General features: G+C 33.7%; 1 long non-coding RNA gene across 1 annotated transcript in view; it reads left to right on the top strand.

The window, feature by feature from the left end:
* LOC123385473 overlaps nucleotides 1-16,102 on the top strand; it is a 30,965-nt gene extending 14,863 nt beyond the window's left edge. The window contains exon 3 of the long non-coding RNA XR_006598050.1: nucleotides 14,561-16,102. This is a non-coding gene — a long non-coding RNA (uncharacterized LOC123385473). The remainder of the gene's footprint in view (nucleotides 1-14,560) is intronic.
* Nucleotides 16,103-22,841: the final 6,739 nt, after the last annotated feature.

The following is a 22,841-nucleotide window of genomic DNA, read 5'->3' as shown; positions in this document are numbered from 1 at the left end:
AATGCCTTCACCACGTACCAGTAAATTCATAGGTGTAGGCAGAATCAAATGAACACTCTCACCATTAGGTTAGCATCACCAAGGCTAAGTGGTTTTATTTTACGTAGTGAAAACTAGAACACTGCTCATACAATTGCTGACATGCAAACAGTTTATATAAGTTACTAACTCGAAATGTCCATTCGTATAGCAAGGGCAGTATCTCCATGTTTCAACTGTTTGACACAATGATGGATTATTTATTTACTGAACAGCACTGGTGGCCAGAAAATCTGATTTCCATGCATGAAATCCATGAAACCTCAGCCACTGAACAGTTTCTTTTACATGTGGCAAAGGTCATCTATCAAGGGATTTTCTCACGTTTTGTGTGATTGGTCATGCCTCATTTCCTTCAAGAAAATATGATTTCCCTAACGTCTGTGCATTTTAAATGACTCACAAAAGGCCTAGAAAGTTATTTCCTCTCTGTTTGTGATAAGCACAGAATATAGAGGCTAACCTACAGGGAACGACAAGCAAGTGTTTGTAGCTAGAAACCATATTTAATCCTATCATTAGGAAAGCCTTAGCACTCACCAGGTATAAAAAGGCTGCAAAATTAGACACTTAACCTTGTCATTTAACCTTGCAGAGTTTAATCTGTATTCGAACTTTAATAAATATGTTTCATAGATGTATCCTTACATATTAGAAGAGACTCGTTTCAAATAATATATTTCAAATTTAGAGTTTTATTTGGTGAAGGACTATGTGAAGATTTCACTCCCTTAAAAAACAAAATCATCATTTCTATTTTTGGCCTGAAAAATCAATGAGAGAAAAACAGTAAAAGATTATGCTTTCAGTAAAAATTTTAAGACCAATAAATACAAACACGGTGTAAAATGAAGAGCAGCTTAAAGAGCACTGTTTGCCTGAGAAGAGATTATAATATTCTTAGCGACTAAAAAGAAAAAACTCTAGTTTCCTAACTTAATTAATGTTTGCAAAATGTTCTTTGGAACACAGTTCAGAAGTATCTTAGAGTGGTACAAATATCCCAAATCTCTTGATGCTCTCAAGTTATGTCTAAAAACTTCTAAGTGTTGCTAGCTAGTTCATACAACCAAAAGCACATCTGCCTCCATCATTGTACCTATGTGTTCAGTTCAGGTAGGTGATGCGGGAACATAAGGAATAACCCCTGATTATTAGTGTTATTTTGATACATTATAGAGATATTAACTACAGAGAGTAGACAGAAAGATATGACCAATGGTAAATAATACTCTTACCAGTTAGAGGAAAATATAACACACTGTCACAGATAATGTTGTGAATCTATTGAAGCTTAAGCATTGCAGTTTCTGATTATATGAGCTCTTTCCAAGACCTTGTATATATTTTTGAATTAGCAATTTTGAATTGTTTCTTTTTTAATGAGGGCTTCCCTGATTATATAAGAATCCATCAACCTGGACCTTACCTGGATTTCTTTCCTATTTTTAGTGCCTTGGTGTAATAAAACATTCATTTGTCTGCTCAAAACTATTCAAAGTTAGATTTGGGGATGCATGAGTGGTTCAGTCGGTTAAGGATTGCCTCTTAATTTCAGCTCAGGTCATGATCTCACGGTTCCTGAGATTGAGCCCTGCACTGGGTTCTGTGCTGACAGTACAGGGTCTGCTTGGGATTCTCTCTCCTCCCCTTTCTCTGCTCCTCCCCTGCTCACTCTCTCTCTGTCTCTGTCCCTGTCTCTGTTGTTCTCAAAATAAATAAGTAAACTTAAAAAAATGTTACATTTGGGGGCGTCTGGGTGGCTCAGTCACTTAAGTGATGGACTTTAGCTCAGGTCATGATCTTGCTTTTTGTGGGTTCAAGCCCCCTGACAGGTTCTGTGCTGACAGCTCAGAGCTGGGATCCTGCTTCAGATTCTGTCTCCATCTCTCTCTGTTCCTTCCCCCACCCAAATATAAATAAACATTAAAAAAATTTGTTAAATGTTACATTTGGAAGGACGATGAATAGAAGCTTTCTCATTACATGTGTATGTCTGTATATATGTCTAATATTGAGTTAAGTTTAACTTGTATTGAGATCTTTTTAGGAATAAAGAATGTAATCATAAGGGACAGCCCTCACAGTTGAAGTTATGTTTAAAGAAAGTGGTATAGAAAATAATAAATTTCCTGAGAGAGTTGCAAAAGAAGGGTAGAGAGTTTTACAACTGAATAAAAGCAGTATTTACACATTGACATTTGGATATGGGCAAAATGTGTTAATATCCTCTTCTCTTGTAGTTTTCATGACATCCAATATACATGAGATTTGTGGAAAATCATTCTTAATTTCTTTATTTTAGTTATAAATCTTTCTTGAGCCTCAGCTACTTTTATGTACCAAAATTAACAAAATGATGTAAATGCAATATATTTACACACACACATACGTATACACATATATTATCGTTCATTAATTTAATGTATATGTGTATTTATGGGTGTGTGATTGCATGTGTGTGCATTTGTGTGTGTACATACACATCATGGAGATCAAATATCAACTCAAGGGAATTTAACTTCTACAGAAAACAAATTTCCAATCATTACTTTTGAGTAATTAATCTGTATTAAAAAAATAACTACTCACAGACTTGACATTAAACACATATTTCCTAGCTTGGCCAGAGTACTGTGTTATAATCAATGATAGGAATATTAGGAGTTATAAATTTTGTCAATTTTTATATTATTTGTTGTGCAAAATATTCCTCATGTTTTTCATAAATCTTAAGAAAGGGCCATTTCTGAGTCTTTTTACAGTACCTTCAATTATAATTTGAATTTCTGTTAAAATATGTTAGTTTTCAAAAAGAATACTGGAGAGTTTACTACAGATAATTAGAATACTTCTTTAAACTATTTAATAGTATACTCAGTTCAACTATATAGATTCTTAATATTCCTTGATTTTGATGGCAAATTATTTTTCTACCTAACAATTTAATATTTGTTCTTGTGAGTATTTTAAATTCTAAATACATATTTAACCATTGTCCATATGAAGTAAAATGTAGTTTTCATAGCTATGGATGATATTCCTCAACTAAGTAAGTTTTTTTAATTATAGTTAATATAAGTTACAGATTTTCTACTTCATAATTGTGGTATATTTAAGACATACATTTTCTTGTAATAAATCAGATTAATATTTAAGCTATATATATTTGTAAATACATACTGTGACAATTAAATGGTAGATTTTATTAGTTGTACATTAAGGAGTTACAAAGATGTTCATCCAAAGAAGTACTTGGTATTTATTTTCCAATATAATTCTTCTTCAATCCTTGTTGTGACTGTATACAGCTGGTTTTGGAGATCAGTTATACCAGTTTTTAATTCATCCTGACTACTTCTTAGGTCTTTGGTCTCTGCAGCAAAGGTTTCTTTGGTGTCTTCTATGCTTTTTTTTTCAAGCCAGCTAGTAGTCTTGTGGCTGTTATTCTAAATTCTTATTCAGATATATTACTTATATCTGGCTATGATTTCTTCTTTTCTTTTGGGGAGAATCCCTCTGTGTTGTCATTTTGGCTAAGTTTCTGTCTTTTGCATGTTTTAAAAGCTGGTTATGCTTCCTGTACCTGAGAGTAATGCTATATTAAAAAGGGGCCATATACTGTTCAGGGCCTGGCACTTTGGCAAGTGTTTCTGGTGTATGTTATGTGTTCTCTACTGTTCACTTTGGCTGCTTTTTCCCTCTGGTCGGTCCTCTGCAGAGCTCCTCCTTGCTTGCACTGGGGAGTATTTGGACCTTTAGCTAGGTGTGCTTTGATTTGCTTCTGAAAATAAGTGTCATACCTGCCGCGCTGTCTCCTTCCAACCATGGAGATCCTTCTGCCAGTCCTCAGATTGGTTTCCTGGGTGTTCCAAGTGACATGACCAAAATACAACTGGGTTTGAGGGGCGAGGAAAGCCCAGCCCCCCCTCCCCCAATTATCCACCATTTTTTTCCAATATAATTCTTACTAAAAGTCGATTGACAGGTTTCTTTTGGTGCTTTCTCTCCTTGTTATAAACAAAAGAACATTTCTAATGGAATCAGTCTTTTTTTATTAATTTTGAAAATAAATAATCATTACTTGTAATTAATTTTTGACACTTTAAGGATTAACAAAGATCAATTCCAACAAAACTAGTATCTAGATCACCGTTGAAAAGAAACCTGCTTCATTACTACTCTCTACCACAAAATTGATTTTTATTGTTTGAAATACTCTGACTATATATTATGTATTGCACTTATTTTTAAATGTTTTATCTTGCAATCCATATATTCGGTACATGTGAAATAAATGTAATTTCTTATGGCAAAGTAATGTCAGTCACTGGACTTAACAGTTAAGCAGTGCTTAGTAATTTGTTGAATATTTAAGAATGAAACTAGCAGTCTTTCCCTTTATTATTTATAAGTATCAAGAGGTCCACAAATGGGGTTGCTTATTTGGACTCCAATGTGAAGACATGACAGTGTATTTAACAGCTCTACACTGCAGCTCCTGATGCCTTTTGTTCTGTGACCTCTAAATGTTCCAAGAGTTGGTGGATTTTATATATGTGTGTGTGTGTGTGTGTGTGTGTGTGTATATATATATATATATATATATATATATATATATATATGTTGATTTATTCTTGAGAGAGTGAGAGAGAGAGAGAGAGAGAGACAGAGTGTGAGTGGGGGAAGGGCAGAGAGAGAGGGCAGAGTCTGAAGCAGGCTCCAGGCTCTGAGCTGTCAGCACAGAGCCCGATGTGGGGCTCAAACTCACAAACCGTGAGATCATGACTTGAGCCAAAGTCAGATGCTTAACTGACTGAGCCACCCAGGCGCCCCTGAGAGTTGGTGGATTATAAAGGAACTATACTGGAAGAGAACATTTGTTGCTCGGATATTTCAAATTTCAAATGAAGATACAATAAAAAAGTAGGCTGGTGCACTTCTTAAGACAAAATACAGATATGAATAAGGACCCTCAAAATTCCCTAGTTTTCAAAAATTTTACCCCAATGCAAATAAAAAGTTCAGTTCACAAGTGACTAGTGGAATTCAATTTTATAATAATGTCTGCCTTACTGAAAAAACGCAGAGGTCTCTTGAGAAAAGAAATGTGGAAGTTTGTATCAAATAAATGTAAAATATGCTAATAAAGTGATTGGAAAGTCAAGTGCATATTAAGGCTGACTCTAGGGATTGCTTTGGTTTCTAATGTTACAGTTTGTGACAAAGATCAGAATTTTTTGATGCAGTAATTAGTTATACTTTTTGTTCAGGTCCAGCATACAATCTGTTTCATTATCCAACACTCACCCCTTACAACACCACTTGGTTAAATTGTATATTTTAAGTTTAGATTTAGTTTATGTTGCCTTAATTATAATAATTTTTGATAATGCTTTCCTTCCTTTTATTTAATTTTTTGTTGTGAGATTATGAATCAAAATTTGGGATTTTAATGAGTTAACATAAAAACTCAGCATTCAGACATGGTGCCCTATTAAATTATCAGATATTTCTGTAATGTTTATATTTAAACATAATAAATTATATATGCTGTAATGAATAGCTTGCAAAATAATTGAAATCATGTTACTTCATACTTTTTAAAACCTAGTTAAATACTTGAAACATTTAAAGTAATATATATGAATAAGGAAAAATTGGTTTTGGATAGTTACATGCTATTTGGAGGACAAATTATAGGTGACCGTGGATGAATGTCACTGCTTATTTAAAAATGCAGGGGGCATCTAGTATTTTAAACCTGGAACCTTAAAAAGGTTGCTACGCTAAGCATTGTTTCTGTCTGTACAAGTTTCTATTTTAAGAAGCAAAGAAACACGATGTTGCATTCTGAGAACTGGGAAGAAGCTCAGTGAAAATATTTCCAGATTTCAAGATGCTACAAAATGGCCACACAACCCAGGCATCCCATAAATTACAGTAGGATGTGACAAGTTAATCACTTTCCTAAATTTCTCAAAAGAACTCTAAGTTATTCTTTTAAACTCTTATGATTTTATTCCTTTGGCTTTGGTGAATAGTCATCCACAACCCCACTGTTTCCTTTCTGCTACTTCCAGATAGAGTCCTCCACTCCAGTCAAATCAAGACTATTATTTTTCCTCACCAGAAAGGTCTTTGATCTTGATTTAAAATATATATATATATATATATATATATATATACAGTGTTTTCAAGTTTCATCCAAGACTAGTTTTTCTTCCAATGAAGAATTTACACTCTAAGAGAAAAAGGTATTGTCAGTGCTCCTCACTATTGAACTCTAATGACCAGAATAGTGCTTGGAATAAATAGATGGTTAATAAATGTTGGTTACTTGGTAGCAATAAATGAAAGATTATAATCAATCAAAAAAGCCATAATGATAGCCTTGATAACAGCGATTTACTGAATGTATACTGTGTGTCAGTTTCCTCATTTATTCTTTAATTTTCACAATGATTTAGCTAGAAACCACTATTCCCATTTCACATGTGAAACTAAAACTCTAATTAATTTGACAGTAATGTTCGAAGGTATCATATACATGGTCACCTAGAGCCTTGCCTTTTATACTTTTTTTTTTAAAGTTTATTTATTTATCTTGATGGGGGGGTGGGGAGGGGCAGAGATACAGGGAGAGAGAGAATCCCAAGCAGACTCCTTGCTGTCAGCACAGAGCATGAGGTGGGGCTTGATCCCATGAACAGTGAGATCATGACCTGAGATGAAATCAGATGCTTAACTGACTGAGCCACCCAGGCTTCCTGCCTTTTATACTCTTGATTAAGAATATCTAATGGTGAAAAAAAAAATCTAATTGTGATATTCTGCATATCTCTGTCGACACTTCATTCCATGTATTATTAGAGTTCTTTTTACTACAGGAAATAAGAGTCATAGTGCTTTTACATCTAATCAGATAAAACCAATTGCAGGAAACTCAGAACCAGTTCAGAAAACTCATCCTTAAAAATCTGTTCCTCTAGAATCACTCTTGGCCCCAGAATTTGTATGAGTCATACATACAGATGAGTCTTTTCTTTGGTGAAAAGGGGAAGAGTTTGGGAATTGGCTTATGTTATTGTAGAGGTTGGTAAATCCAAATTCTGCAGGGTAGGCTGGCAAGCTGGAGACCAAGAGAAGAATCAATATTGCACCTAGACCCCCAAGGCAATCTGGAGGCAGAATTCCCTCTTCCTCTGGGGATTTGTTATTTTCCTTTTACTGGCTTCAGCCAATGGATAAAGTCTACTAAATTATGGAGTATTATTTTCTTTTATCAAAGTCTGTTGATTTAAACGTTACTCTTACCTAACAAATACCTTCACAGTGACATTTAAACTAGTATTTAACCAAATATCTGAGTACTGTGGCATAGTTAAATTGACACATTAATCATCACAAGGCAGCAAAGCTCAGTTGCTCTGGACCTTCAGTAAAACATACTCAGAATGGTGCTAGACTACCTATTCTTCCTAGCTGGGCTAAATGAATTCCTGTGGCACTGAAGATGCTCCTACACAAAATTTATTTAACTAATTAAGTTAAATCTGAACTTGTAGGGAACAACCATAGTAGCTGCAGCTGAAATTAGGGGGTAGGCAGAGAAGATGAGTCTGAGAGTTCCCAAATCTATATATCTAGCCCTGCCAACTCTACCTCTGCATCTCTAACTTTAACAATTTAATAATCACGGCAGATATAGCATAACCTGCTTAGCAACACATTCTTTATTTTTCCCACCAGCTGATCTTTCAGAATTTTCCTTATTAGTGAATGGCATCAATGCTCATCAATTTGCACAACCTATAAAAATGGGAATCATCTCAATTCTACTTTTTGCCTTATTCCAGTATATTTTCTTGGCTATGCTTTCTCTACTTCCACCGCTGCCATCCTATTCCAAGTCATTAACAGTTCTTGCTGAACAAACCAAGATAGGCTGCAAAACGGACATTTAAGAGTATATAGAAGATCTTGCTGCTCTTGTTCAAAAGTAGCCAATGTCTTCCATCAGAGTCATAATAAAACCCAAATTCTATACATAATCTGACTCTTTCCTGACCCTTGACGGCCTCTCTTATCTTTTCCTATTCCCTTATTTATTGTACTCCAGTCATATTTCATTCCCGTATCTGCTCAAATGTCACCTTCTCAGCAAGCCTCCCCAAGAATCCATTATCTAAAGTTGTCCACCCCTTCTCTGCCTCTTAACCATCACACCCTTTTGTTGGTTTCATGGAATAAGCAATACTTGGCATTATGTTAAACATTTGTTTGTTTTCCTTCCCTCATTATAATGTAAGTTTTTTGAGAGCAAAGTTTTGCCTTATTTCAGTCCTTATTTTCTGTGCCTAAAAATGAGACTAGTAAACAATTGCACTAAATAAATAGTTGCCAAGTGAAAGTGCCAAGTGCTATTGAATTTACTTGTGATAGTAGTTAAGAGGAAATTTTAAATATCACAACCTGTTCGTGTTTGACACAATTTTAATAAAAAGGGATTAATTCAGAAAACCTCTTGGGTATTTTTGCAAAAAAAAAACCAAGTAAACTAATTGGAATAGTGAATAAGTTACTTACCAAGAAATATATACAATGCTAAGGGTTTTTTTTTTTTTTCACTTAACTTTTAGCACCTGATGGTTTAAACAATTCCATAACAATAAAGGGCCACAATGTTATCCAGACATGTAATTTTATAAATTTATAAATTTTAAAATATTATAATTTTATATAATAATAATTTTAAAAATACAGTTACAAGAGGTGGGTAGCTCAGTTGGTTGAGCATCCGACTCTTGATTTTGGCTCAGATCATGATCTCACGATTCATGGGTTTGAGCACTGACAGTGTGGAGCCTGCTTAGGATTCTCTCTCTGCCTCTCTCTCTCCCCCTTCCCCACTCATGTTCACTGTCTCTCTCAAAATAAATCAATAAGCTTTAAAATAAATAAATAAATAAATAAATAAATAAATAAATAAATAAATAAATAAAAACATACATACATACATACATACATAAATACATACATAAATACATAAATAAAAATACAGTTACCAGACTTCTTGGCATATAAGTTTTTCCTCATTTTAAGATAAAAAAGTACACAATTACTCTTTATTGTTTTAATATTTTTCTCAGAATTTCTTTTCCTTCTCCATATGACTTATTTGTATCCAAGAATTTGACATCTTAGACTCCATGCAATTCTGCTTCAATAAATATGTGCTTAATATGTGTAATTAAATGAAAATAGCTAACACTAACATCGGACACTGATTCTATATGAAACTTACTATATTAAAGTATCCTGAAAATAACTCATAATTACTGTTTGAATTTATGGCTTATAATTTGACATTCTCAAGAAGAAAACAATAGCATTTTGAATGTTTATTTGTAGAACAAAAGAAAAAAAGTGAATGGCTGCATATTTAACTTTGACATTAACATTTAAGGTATTAAAATAGTTATTATGTTGATGATTTGCTCATGGTTTTTAATTAATATTACTTAATAAATGGATAAATTAGCTGAAAAGAAAAGGTCTTCAGTCTTTTCCTTTGTGAGTAGTCTAAATACCATGTCTGATACAACTTGACTTTTGGTGAAGTAACTTGAGGAACTAGGCAATTATTCTAAAAATTGTTTCAAAAGGCAAATTTCATACCTTCCCTTAAGAATTTCATAAAATCATCAAGTGCAGTCTCCCAATTATCGTATTGACCTAAAGGCCTATTTTTACCTGTATATTTACACATAGTCTTCTCTTTATTCTTAATTCTATAGATTTAGATAGTTTTATATAAATTATATAAATTTATAATTATATAAATTACTATCATACTTCCAGTATTTCAATAATGTCTTCTCATTAAAATATTGAGAAGGTAATTTTTTAAAATATTGTTTCTTCTTTCAAATTAAGTTTTTATTTTTATTTCTCCCTTACTGACCTCTAATTCATTAACATTTTCCTCCACTTAGGTTCTCAATCTGAATAAGTTATCAATGAGATCAAATATTACAAAGTATCATGTTTTCAAATGCTAGGTCTCATTTCTGACACGTACCAAGTCTGATTTTTGTTATCAATCCGGTTCCTTTTAGCCTAGCTTGGTTTCAGTTTCCATTTGACCATTAAGTGTTTCAATATTATGTTCTGTTATTTTCCTCCGGGCACAATCATATTCTCAAATTGAATTTCTTTCTACTTTTTTTCAAACCGGGGAGTGAAACTGATAGTTTTGAACAACCCCTAGATGCTATCTTCAGCTTCACGGTGTAACATCATCACCATCCTACATCTGCACAACACCATCCTGCACAAATCTGCTGCTCCATATGTCACACCGTGCAAGGAGATTACAATGGGCTTGAATTTGGATCTCAGTCAGAGACTCCCTGGAGACATTCCACGTGCAAAAAATATTGCACAAGCCAACATTTAAATCTTTGCCTGGAGCTACCCCCACTCCAAAGAGAAATATAATGAGAATGAGAGCACAAGCCCCCAAATTCAGTCACCTTGTTTTTTCCCCTTCTTTTGAGGAGTTTGTCCTGTTCTCCTTATTGTGATTCCTTTCTGTTGGTACTGGCAGTTGCCAGATGGGCTTTATTTTTAAATTTAAATGCTTTATTTTGTGGCAGTGTTGCCCACTGCATCGTATTCAATGCCATCTTTTATTCTTTTAAAATTCAAATGTTTGGCACATACTTAAATTGTTTAAGGCTCAGAGACTAGGAAATTATGTGAGGGGGAAAAAGTATACACTGCTATCACTTTAATATTGAGAATAACTGAAGCATAGAATGGGTATTAGTGGGAATCTTTGAACCTAGCTGTATGTTTCTTTCAGTCACAGCAATGGATAAATAATGGTCACAATATACTGACAAATAGTGAAATCTAGGAGAAGGTAAGCTGTAAAAGAGATTCAACAATGCAGAGCTGATATATCCCAGTGTCCATACTTTTTTCTTGTCAACACAAGCACAATGGGCAGAAACTGGAAGAGGTGATTAGCATTGAAATTCAGGAAGTTTTTCATCAATAGTGTAAAAAGTATTCAACTTGCAAATATAAGCATAAAATCCATTGTGTAGAAATATTTTTTCTTTTATGAGTATATTTATACATTAATACTTATTAAAAGTGACTAAAGTTTGTTGTTTGGTATATATAGTTTTTCAGTAACATTATTTAAATATAGTATGGCCATACTATATTTAGATATTAAAAGCATATTTAAAGGCATCTTCTTTGTACACATAAGAGACCAGTGCTTTTGTGTGTACAAATTGTTGTCTGAGTCTCGGCTACAATCCATGTGAGAGTAAACTAGCTTCTTATTATATTCTTATGGTACTGAAAATTATTTCTTTTTTTAATCTCTTCAATCCAGTGGTCAGTGGTATAAAGCACATCTCAATTCTGCCTCTCATCTTCATTTAAAGTACATTCATTTGCCAATTTCAGCATTTTAGAACATATTTCACAAGGAAAGAAGAATCACTGGTCTCTAAGCAATAACAAAATCATTATAAAATCCATACACTAATGTGTGTGTACTCCTTAGCAATTACTTTTACCTTCACCTCTTCCCCAAAACTCTCTCTGCCTTAGAGATACATTTTTCTCCTTTCCAAACTCAACTTGAATGCCCCTCTGACTCACAGAGGCAAAATTAGTTGTTCCTCCTTCTGTTTTGCCATTTCATTTCTGTTATACCTCTTATCTTCATTATGTACTTTTTTAATTATACAAAAGTATAAGTATTAAGGGACCAAGGCAAAAATATACCTCTATATTTGCCAAAAAAATCATCTGCATGGTAATAACTCAATAATAACTAGTTAGTGTAAAAAATGAATTTAAAAATGAGGTCATTGACCCTCCTTTCATTTGTACTAGGTTGGATTCTATAACAGACCAGAGGAACAATATGTGAGGCATTGGGGAAGAACCAGGGATTGGGGAATTATTAACCAAGGACACAGTGATGGTGGTGGTGGTGGTGGTGGTGGTGATGATGATCAATAGTCATGACTGTGAGAAGAATTTCAAAAGCAAAAATTGAATAAAAAGCAAGTGATAGGCTATTATGATAGGATATGATCACTGAAATTCAAAATTACTATCCAGAGTCATCAAGAATATTAATGTACAGAAATAAGAAACAAAGAAAAAAAGACATTTTTCCAGTTGATTTTATCATTGTTGTATATTAAAATAGGGTGAAGCACTAAAAAAAAAAAGCCATCATTACTTAAACACTTTGATGTTGGAATGTTTGAATGATTAATACATTATAAATTGTGGTATTAGGAAACTAAATTTGGCCTTAAAGTATATGGATCATTTGGGAGAAAGTACTATTTTTTTTTGCTAAAGACTGATTTTCTAAGTAAGTATGTCTCTTTGGTTGTTTTTGTTTTTAATGAAATGACCAAACAGTAAAAGATATATTGTTCCTGGAATTATCATGCATTGACTGAAAGGGTTAGTGTCCTTGTTTAAAAGTTCCTATAACACCTTATTGTTCTACTTTGTCCATAACTGTAGGCACCAGGTTACAGAGAACTTAATATAAGAAGCAGCCTGCTAGGACATATTGAATAATTGGACATCTCAAAAAAACCAGCTGACCACTGAAGAGGATAGTTAGTTAAGAATGAAATGTAGGCTGGATAGTGTAAATCAGGAAAGGCTTCTTAGGATTGGTAGAACAAGGCAGCAAATGATTTTTGTTTTTCCTCTCTGTCCATTCTTCACATTTTTCAAAATCAAGAGAAAGACCGAAGAGTTGAAGATGGTGTTTGCAATACAACCTAGAGTATATTGACATGTCATTCCTACCCTTTATGCAGATTTGTTCTAGAGTCACTCATCATCCACAGTACCAAGGAACCAACAGGGTGTGCTGAAAGAGCAGAGCAGACCTTGTTAGCTAAAATAAATGTTTCGCAAGATTTTAATAATATTTTATGATTTAATGATATATTGATCCTTAATAGTATCCTCGGTTCAAAGATCATTCTTATAATAATGAAATGAAAAGAAAAAACTCTTTTCACCATTCACCCTCATAACCCCCGATTGCCATTTTCCTCAACCTCTAATTATTTTTTAGTTAATAAAGGAAAAGAAGTCCTTTCTAAAACTTATGCTTGCGGCTCAGGGTTTGAACTCACAGTGCTGATTGTATTACTTAATGTGAAAAGGGAAAAGCTTAATTACACTCTACAAGCAGTTCTAAAATTATTTTATTAAATTGGTGACTAATCAAAATCTTTTTCTTTGAGGAAAAATGAAGGAAAATTGACTAGAACTTTGAATAGCAAGGGAAGTTTAGGGTACATAAAATAAACATTTTTTTAGATGGATCACTAAACGTTGTGGATCGATGAAAGAATGAGATATTGTACTGTATTTTTAAATTAGTAATTTAAGTAAACTATATTAGAATCACATATGATTTGCTTTTGAAAATAACTTTTGCAAAGAATAAGGTTTTCAGTTTTGTTACTAAATTAATAATGGGATGAACATTTTCATATACCAGTTAGTTAATTCATTATGAATAGGACAGTAAGGCCAGAGTTTGCAATAAATGAACACAAATTTGTAGAAAACTTAACCTCTCATACCTAACATAGCTACATTTTTCATTAATTAATGAAGTTCTTTACAACTACATATTAATAAATGCAGTTTCTTCAAACAATATGTGTCCTCAATTTTACATAGCAACATACCCTGAAATAAAACCATGAAAAAAATAGTAAGAAATACTTGATTATTAAATGAAGTGCCAGGAGAGAGATATATAGTAGAAATAGACACTATTCAATTTGATATTATATATATGTGTGTGTATGCATATATATATATATATATATATATATATATATATATATATAATCCCCAACATCATGCAGAGGATTTCTAGGTTGATACTAAGAGGGAAATTAAAAAAAAAATTTTAATGTTTACTTATTTTTGAGAGAGACAGAGACAGAGTACGAGTGGGGAAGGAACAGAGAGAGAGAGGGAGACAGAATCCAAAGCAGGCTCCACGCTCTGAGCTATCTGCACAGAGCCCGACATGGGGCTTGAACCCATGAGCAGTGAGATCATGACCTGAGTCGAAGTCGGAAGCCTAACTGACTGAGCCACCCAGGTGCTAAGAGGGAAATTTTTTAAAAGATAAATTATTCAATGTCTAAAAATTCTCTCTGTCAACATAGGGTGAATTGAAAATCCCTAAAATGTAGTAAATAAATACTACATGCCTCATCTGTTATTATAAAATAAATATAAGTAGAGTCACTAAAATAGCAATTAAAGTATAACAGAAAAATAAAGTAAATCTGCTTATAGTTCAGAATATGTACATTGATGTTATTTAAAAAAAGAGAGAAAGAGACAAAGAATAAATGTCTCAACCCCACACCCAATTATGCATCACAGACAAGATGGTTATAAAGACTTCCTTTGTGCATTTTAGATGTGTGAACAGTATTCCTCCAAAGCATATGATGACTGAGAGCGGGATGGCTGTGGCCTGCCAAGACAGGCCAATGGCATCTTAGTTGTGGTTACTTGGGCATCTGACTTCTGACTAAGTTTTCAGATTTGTAATTACCTTGAGGTAAGTGTAACATTCCCTCTTCATAGAAAAATATATCTCCAAATCAGTCTTTTCTGGAATATTATGATCAGGGTTTGTGTCAAATGAACAGCAGAGTAGTTAAGGGATTAGGAGAAGTGAGGTCTATAGTTTCTTCTCATTTCATCTATAGGAAAATAAATTATCAGCTTCTATATGAAATATGTCATTGACTCTAAAAAGTTTCACTTTAAATCATCACTAATTTGCTGAAGTTCTTTATTTTGAAATGTGAAGCTCATTATAAAATATAGCAAATTTCACAAAGTCACGAATGTAGATAGATCATTACTTCAAATCACCCAACAGCAGGCTGGGCATTGATGTGTCACTGTGAAGGAAAGAAACATCAGACATATGTGAATGCTGTCAACATACCCATAGATCAATTCATCAGCCACAAGAAATGCATCTCTCATCAGCAAGGTTAAGGACCGGGTGTTGTTTGAGAAACATGCAAAGATATTTTTGTCAGTCTGCTTTTGTGCACCCACTGCTCTCTTCTGTCCTCCTGTCCCACTTAGGCATCTTTGTTATACTGTGATTCTGCAGATCACTCCTCATTGTTGTGGTCAGTGCTCCTGCACAATATTTAACCCAATATGAATAAGATTAATCAAATTAAAAATTAGATACCTAATATGATTTTGTCAGCATAGTTGTATTGTTTTCTTTTCCTTTTTTTTTTTCCCTCCATGAAGGGGAGTTTCCTTAATTGTGGCAAAAAGTAAATGTTGCAATATGCATATAACTTCAAGTTATATTACAAAACCTCAAGTTCCCTAGACTTCAGGATATCATCTCTCCTTTGACTACCTAGCCAATATAGGTCCTTACACAAAGCCTCCTTCCTACCTGTCTGCAAGAATCCCATGCTTTCCTCCTTCCTTCTTTCTCTCCTTTCTTTGTCCTTTCAACATATCTCATTTAATATTGCTAAAGATCCCTGAGAATCCTTGTTAACCCAAATGGATTGCTATCACCTCTTGTGGATTGCTACCCAGGCGTCATTTTGGGTCACCAGTTAACAATTGCATATCTGCTTTCCTGACTACCGATGGCCTCACTGGTTTACTTTTCTCTAAACAGAACAAAGTAGAACTAATAAACCTTCCCTGAAATCTTAATGAGAATGAAAACTTTATAGTGTAGTGAAGAGATGGGAAAAATAAAAGAATAAAACACAATACATCTCTGAAAGTTCATCACTAAGACCCGTATTTGCCATGTCACTCTGACCTATCGGCCTGTTACAATTGTCAAAGATCTTGGGATGCCTGGGTGGCTCAGTGAGTTGAACATCTGACTCTTGATTTAGGTTCAAGTCATGATCCCAAGGTCATGGAATTGAGCCCTGTGTTGGCATCTGCTGAGTGTGGATCCTGCTTCAGATTCTCTCTCTCACCCTCTGCCCCTCTTCCCCCCCACCCCCTCTGTCTCTCTCTCTCTTTCTCTCTCAAATTAAAAAAAAAAAAAGAAAGAAAAGAAAAGAAAAGAAAAATATCTTCTCTATACAGTGTCCTGTACACAAGGGCTTATTTTCAGGCCCACTTTATTCTTATTAAAGTTCCATCATTATAGCCAGAAAAGTACTAAAAAAAAATTACTTGGATTAACCTTTAAAAAGATCAAACTGTATCTCCAATGCAGACAAAGATTTAATTTTTAGATTAAAGTACTTGCATTGGGTTGACTCACTGGTAAAGTTTCTGAGACTTGTGCAGTTGCATTACATTTTACATCTCCTCACCCCCACCCACACATACACACCTGTCCTCTCAAATCTAGGACAAAGGGCACATTTCCAAGTACAAATTCTGTCCGAGTTTACAGAGACTTTTACACAGACCTCCACATGGCAATTCTTCAACTAATTTAGATCCTACTCTCATAATAGGAAGAATATAACAATTCTTTCCCTTCAATAAACTTCCCTCCTACACACAGAAAATAATTAACCAAGTTTTTTTAATGTTCATTTATTTTTGAGAGAGAGAGAGTGAGAGAGAGAGAGAGACAGTGTGAAAGGGGGAGAGGCAGAGAGAGAGGGAGACACAGAATCTGAAGCTGACTCCAGCCTCTGAGCTGTCAGCACAGAGCCCAATGTGGGGCTTGAACTCATGAACTATAGGGTCATGACCTGAGCTGAAGTCAGACACTTAACTGGCTGAGCCACCCAGGCACCCCTACACAGAAAACAATTTTTAAATGTATATAAAATGAAAAGTAATGCATTACCAATGTACACTCAGTATTTTAAAGTCATATTTTATTCTAATATTGTTACCTGTTGCCTACATTATTTGAAGGCCTAAAAATATATATACACACATGCATACACATACATTCTATATATTGGATGTTGTGATTCCCTTTACTTTTCCCATGATTTGTAATTAAAATGATCAATGTATTTAGACAAAAGGTAAGATGTTCACATCATTTGCTTTGGTAAATGGTAACTCATTTTGTTTGAATTTGTGCTTGAATGTCTAATTATGTTGTTTTGGGGACTCTGGGGATTTTACAATTACCTCTTCAAATGAAAATTGATCAAGGTTGAATATCAAAGGAAATAGAGAAAACCTTTTAAATATATTTGGTTTCAGAAACTTCAAAAGTATACTCTAGTAGGTGCTATTTCTAGTTAGAATGGAGTGTCTCTTACTGTTTGTACTATGCAGCTACATGAGCAATGAGTGACCCAAAGCTGTAAGTTTCTATCAGGAATATCCACTGGTAAAATATTTTTTGAAAATGTAAATGGAATGCTGAACCTGGGTAAAAAATATTTATTCATTATACAAGTTCAGTATCTACTTATGTTTTCTTTTTTACTGTATTTTATGTTTCGTGTGTTTTCCTCTCTGTTTTTGTTTACTGTAAGAACTAAGGATATACTTATTACAAGCTGATGTTTGTGTCATTTAGTATTTAGAGCAATAATACATAAAACTGTGTAGTTGCTGATTGAAACTTTTCAAAGTAAAATGGAATTTTAAGTCAAATAACTTTGCAATGAAAGTTTGCATTCTCTACTATAAGTGAGCATGACTTTTTTTTCTTCCTCTTAGCTCACCTATGGGACGTGACTGAATCATACTGTATCTATAGTTTGAAGAATGTTCCTATATCACCATGTGTAAATTTAAACTTAGCATTATTTATTAAAATCAAATGTTATTTCATGCATGAAGGAGGCAATCATTATTGTTAATTATGCAATCATGCACAAAAGCAAACAGAAACATAACTAGTAGGATTCTATTCAAACTATGGAAACTCAAATGTAATAATTGAATTAATGAAATGTGCCATTAGAAGCAAGAAATAAATTGATCATTCAGCAGAGACCCACAAGTTGACCTTTAGAAGTTTTTTTCATACTTGTCTACAATTATATATCAAATTTGGGTTAAAGCCATTATATATCAGTATTTTTAGCTTTAGATATCTGTATATCTAAGATATATATACCCATATATCCATGAATGAGCATTTCTCTCTTTTTTTACATTATTTCTATAAATATAATTTGTAAATTTTGTCAAGACAATTCTGTTTAGGAAACATGACTTACAGGTGTTTCAGTTTGCTTTGCAAACAATATCTAAAATGAATTGTTTTATTTTATTTTGTTGTTTTTAGTAAGCAGAATTGCTTTAAAAACTTTTATTTCGTGAGTAAGAAAACACACTGCTGTGAGTATTGTCTCTGTTAGAAATAGTCACAGGATGTTTGCTCACTAATTTGTTCAAATAGGTCAGCTGTGACTTGCTACATGATAGCTATGCATCCCTACACAGAGGAGCTGTGTCTGACTCAGTTATGTGAGAAAATGAAACTGTAATCACCCCTGATACCACATGTATAAAAACAGCCTTAGGCTATTCTCCTAATATATCCTGTTCACACTTGTATATTGGTATTACATAAGATATTGGCACTCTTCTGAAAGAAAGAAAAAAAAAATAATCCAGAGGGTTTTATCCATTAAAATCCCATTATGGAAATTACACAAGTTATTTGTACCCTGGGCTGGCCCCAGGCAAAATCTTGAAGTTGGTGCTTGTTCTGGGTCCTGTGCAGGGTCTTGCTCATAGTATCTGTGGAACTGATTACATGCAAGATACAAAATAAGAGTTAATGTGGTTCCTCTTCTAAAATTCCTAGTATTTTTTTTAAGCCAAAATCTATCGCTTTTGTGTATCTCAGTGCATGATGTCACTGCCCACTCAGTTGCCTGAGACAACAAATGGACATCTTGATACCTCCCTTCCTTCACCACCATATACAATTGCTTATCAGGTCCTATTGGCTCTCCATCCTGAGGATGCCTTACATTCTTCTCCACACTTACTGCCAGTGCTCTAGTTCAGGTGTTCATAGTATTCCATAGGACTCTTGTGGTACTCACCAACCCCAACTCTGCCTCCAGCCTTCTTTCATTCCATCATCCTCTATAGTTCTTTCAGAGTTGTCTCTCTAAAGTACAAAGATGGATTTATTTTTGCATTTCATTTCAGTCAGTAGCTTCGTAGACCTTCCCAAAATTTTCAATATCAGGCCTAATTTTTCTCCTATACAGACTACTCAGAGTAGCTCTACAGAAATACTAGGAGTGTCCACATGTAATGTGCTGCTTCATATATCACTTCCCTTTGTTGTTTGTTATTTGTCAGTTGAATGCATGAATAAGTGCACGCACTAAGACCGGTTTTTGTTTTTAAGTTTATTGTTCCACGCTGTCAGTGCAGAGCCACACACAGGGCTTGATCTCATGAACTGTCAGATCTCATGACCTGAGCCAAAATCTAGATTCAGATGCTTAACCGATGGAGCCACCCAGGTGCCCCTGAACTGAGGCTGTTTTAACCAAAATTAAATAGTCTCTCTCTTTTACATCTCCATTAAATAATATTAACATTTGATATAAAATAATTCATGCTTATGAAGATAATACTGAAAAGTACAAAGGAGAATTTTTTTTAAATACCTGAATTTTGCAACATGGAGATTACTCTCAATATTCCAAATTTCATTCCATTATTTTTCTATGCAGTTACTGGATATATCTTAATACCTTTTATTATCACTTAACATTATAGCCTAAATATTTCTTCTTTCCTAGAAATATTTGCTGAACATAATTTTAATGATTACATTATAATTCATTTATGGATGTTCTGTACATCAAATATTTCCTTGTTGCTAGATATTCAGTTACATCCACTCTTTTACTATTTATTACCATGGACATATATTTTTTTTAACATTTTGGTTATTTTATTAACATAGACACCAAGAAGTAGAACTATTGGTAAAAAAGACAAAACAATGAAAATATCTTGAAGTATATTATTGCAATGCTTTACACAATATTTACAACTTTCTATTCTCCCGATCCAACTATGAAAATGTCTTACCTACAAATCTCACAGCCTTGAGCATTCTCATTTTTGTAATTACTAATTTGGTGAAATAACCATCTCATAATATCTTAATCAATGTTTAAGCAATCACTTCTAAAACTGTGGTAGTTTCCATATGTTCATGGGTAGTCTGTTTTCATTGTCATTTTATCCATCCATTTCTTAACTTTTTTGTAATAATTTAAATGATGTTTAGAAATGTAAGGATAGAATAACATTTGTCATATTTGTTTTATAATTTTGTAGTTTAGGATTTGCATTTAATTGTATGCTGGCATATAGATAATTTTACATTTAATGCACACAATCAATTTTTAAATTTAATATTTCTAAAATCTCTAATAAGTTAAAAAGTACTCATACATTCAGAAATTTGACTATTCAAATTTAACTAAATTAGTTTCTGTTCTATCTTTTTTTCTTATTTGTTTAATTGCTTTATATTAAATTTACAGTCAACTGTAATTTCAACTGAGCTATTTAGGCATTAGGAATTTAGCAATTTTATCAAACTAATGTGTGCAAACATGCAATTATGGTTCCTTGACCCTTGGGGTTTTTAGGGGATTGACTCACTTATTTAAAAGTGACTTTCTAACTCAAAATTGCCTGTGTCAAATAAAAGGAGGACTACAGAACAAAAAACAATTTTCCAGAAAATGAAAGAAGATAATATTTTGGGAAGAGAGGCCACCTGTAGAGAATCTAGCACAGCATAAGAATCCTACCTGAGAATCTGCTTCCATAATGCTCCATAATTTTAGGGTTTATTCTGTCCTCTAATTTTGAATTCACAGATTTTCTCCAAAATCTGTCCCAAGAGCTACAAGATCACATTTATTTGAATGGAAGAAAGATGAGTAGAGGACAGAGGGACAGTATAAAGTAGAAGCTATTTGTGTGTCTATGTATTTGCAAATGACCTAACAACAGTATTATTGTAGCCGAGTAGTTAACAGATTGTTCAGATTCATCTATAGTTTATTTATTAATGGCCTTTTAATGGCAATTCATATGCTTATTTAAGCATTACAGTACCAGGGAAAGTATGCTGCAAAACTATTTAGAATTAGCATGCAATCAGTAATTCAAAAATGAAACGAAATATGGTGAATTTGAATAAGTCAGAAAATGTGACTAGTTCACCCCATAATTATTTCAGACCCAGTGGACGGAGGCATCGATGTTTCCTTAGCTGCAGTGAGTCTTACATTTCCTATCAATGCCAGAGAGTGAATTACAGCATCAGAATCTTTCTCTTAGTAGGCCAATCATGTCTGATTTTGCCATTGTCCTCATTGCATACACCTGCTATGGAAATTTAATATACTAAACAACATGCCTCCTTTTTCCTGTTGCTTCCAATTGGATCTCATGCATTTGCATCTAACTCAGAAGGCTGTCAAATTATATGCAACGATTTAGATTCAGCAAGTTTAATCACATCTAGAGACGATTAAAAGAAAATTTTAATCATCCATTTTCTTAGTTTGACCTAATTTCTTATTAAGTCAGTTCTCTGTCTTGCATTTCATTTTTTACTGAATATTCTATATAACGTTAACATTTTCTATTTAAAAGGATGGGACATGTTTTAGAAATATGTTAATATGGTAGCAATAGGGATGCAGTTACAAGAGCTTTGCAATCATTCTCATTCTTTCTTTAGACTGCACTGTTTGTAACAACCCTTTTGACCTCACAAGGTTCAACACTTTTCCCTCACGAACATTTTTTTCCCCTCTCATTACCAAAATGCTAAGTTGAGACCATTAACATCTGCCTAGAACAGATGTCCCTGAAGTTCTCCTACAGACATAAAATTTCCCTGAAAGCCAAAAGTATAGGTGTTATAAAGAGGCAGTTTTTTAAAAAATAAGGAATTTATTGTTTTTTTTTCCTGACACGATACCATTTATTCTTTTTAAGAAATTCTTTCACATGATTATTTCCAAATTTGACTCAGTTTTCGCAGTTGTTTTAAACTCTACATTTCTCAAAACTAAGACTTACTGAAGACAGTTTAATTTTTATTAAATCAAATCCATTAGCAGTTTACCGATATCATCAAACAGTATTGAATCATTGCTCTTCATGGTGCAATAGGGATAAAAATACTAGTTCAAACGGTAAAAATATAAATATCCGTGAAAATTCACGGAAGAGATTCAACTATACTAGAAACAAAATGAAGTCACTTTAGAAAATGAGATATTATACCTATTCCTATTAAATTGCCAAATATTTAGAAAGACAATGAGGGGAAATGGCTAAGACAAGAAAAAAAAAAAAGCCACCCTTTCCCTACTTCTTTGCACACTGGCTCTGTGCCGAGGCTCCTTTTCATTACTTTGCCAGGCCATTCATGCCCCTGCCACTGGCTTCACTTCTTGCCTGCACAGAGCCTACAGGAATTTTCAGTGAAAGTGCAGGATCTTCTCTGGTCTTTTCTAAGGAGGTGTCCTGAGTCTTGTGCATGCATGAATACATGACACTTTTTAAGTTTTTATTTATTTATTTTTGAAAGAGAGCAGGGGAAGGGCAGAGAGAGAAGAAGAACAGAGAGAGAATCTCAAGCAGGCTCCGCACTGTCAGAACAGTGAGATCATGACCTGAGCCGAAACCAAGAACCAGATGCTTAACCAACTGAGCCACTCAGGTGGCCCCTATACTTTTTAATGTTCTAA

The sequence above is a fragment of the Felis catus genome, chromosome B2, assembly GCF_018350175.1.
Source record: "Felis catus isolate Fca126 chromosome B2, F.catus_Fca126_mat1.0, whole genome shotgun sequence".
Taxonomy (NCBI): Eukaryota; Metazoa; Chordata; class Mammalia; order Carnivora; family Felidae; genus Felis; species Felis catus.
This window is presented reverse-complemented; position numbering and strand designations above follow the sequence as displayed.